General features: G+C 36.8%; 1 non-coding gene across 1 annotated transcript; it reads left to right on the top strand.

Moving 5' to 3' along the window:
- Positions 1-289: 289 nt before the first annotated feature.
- TRNAG-ACC (transfer RNA glycine (anticodon ACC)) lies at positions 290-362 on the top strand. Its single transcript has one exon. It is a non-coding gene; the product is annotated as a tRNA-Gly (tRNA).
- The last annotated feature ends 955 nt before the right edge of the window (positions 363-1,317 follow it).

Genomic DNA, 1,317 nt, shown 5'->3' with positions numbered 1-1,317 from the left:
GATACTTTATTTTGGATATTTTCATCTATGTGTGGGATTGACCTATAATTTTCCTTACTTTTAACATCCTTGTCATATTTGGGTGCCAAGGATATGCTGCCCCTTTAAAACAACTTGGGAATTGTTCCCTCTTTTTCTATTGCCTGGAAGAGTCTGTGTAAAATTGATCTTGTTTCTTATTTTAAGGCTTGGTCAGATTCTCTGGTGAAGACATTTCAGCCTGAAGTTTTCTTTGTGGGAATGATTAACTTAAAGAGTCAATTTTTAAAAATATTTATATTCAGGGAATTCCCTGGTGGTCCAGTGGTTAGGACTCTGTGCTACCACTGCAAGGGGCACGGGTTCGATCCCTGGTCAGGGAACTAGGCTCCCTCAAGCTGCATGGCATGGCCAAAAAAAAAAAAAAAAAATTATATTCAGATTTCTCATGGCCATTTTGGCAGGATAGTTTTCTAAGAATTTGTCCAATTCATCTACAATTTTTAACTTTATTACTGTTTATAATACGATCTATTTAGTATCTAAGGTGAGGCCTCCTTTTTCGTTTCTAATATTGGTAATTTAGGCCTTCTCTATTTTGTTTATGATCAGTCTCACCAGAGTTTTTACCTTGGACTTTACCGAATTTCTCTATTGTACATTGTTTCCTAGTTCATTCTGATTTTATCTTTGTAGTTTCCTTCCTTATGCTTTCTTTGAGTATGATTTGCTTTTCTTTTCCTAATTCCTTGAGACAGTTTATAGATTCTCAGGATTTCTTTTTTTTTCTGTTATAAACATTGAACATCAATAGCACACCTATGGAAATATAAAATCCTACAGGAACAACCAAATTTAGCACCCTAAGGAAATTTTAAAACTCAGACTGAGTCCAACAGGAATTAATGCAGCTCAGTTTATATTTTACCATTACACTGTTTGAATTCTAATACTCAAAAATCCTGTTAAATGAGGCAAATTGAAAACATAATTTACAGTTTTACCCCTATCTCCATCAGTCCCACCAAAATGGCAGTGGCTAAATGGCTATAAAAAAAGATATAAACCCACAAGGACCAAAGGAAAAGAAAGAAAAGAAACATTTTGGAAGCTGAAAGCATATGGACAAGTGATTACTGACATAGCTGCTGATCAAAAGAAGCTGAAACCAATGCTGACAGTGGGGCAGCCTGGAAGCAGGCTGATGTGAGTCACAGAACCTTGGAAAGAGTCAGGAGTTGGTGGCTCTAGGGTGAAAGTGAGGCTGAGAACAGAAGACTGGTTACAAGTCTGTACAAGAAGCACATAGACACCCTCCCACTCCCACAAGATCTGTCT

This window comes from Orcinus orca, chromosome 4, assembly GCF_937001465.1.
Source record: "Orcinus orca chromosome 4, mOrcOrc1.1, whole genome shotgun sequence".
Taxonomy (NCBI): domain Eukaryota; kingdom Metazoa; phylum Chordata; class Mammalia; order Artiodactyla; family Delphinidae; genus Orcinus; species Orcinus orca.
The sequence above is the reverse complement of the archived record's forward strand: the minus strand, read 5'-3'. Positions and strand labels throughout refer to the sequence as shown.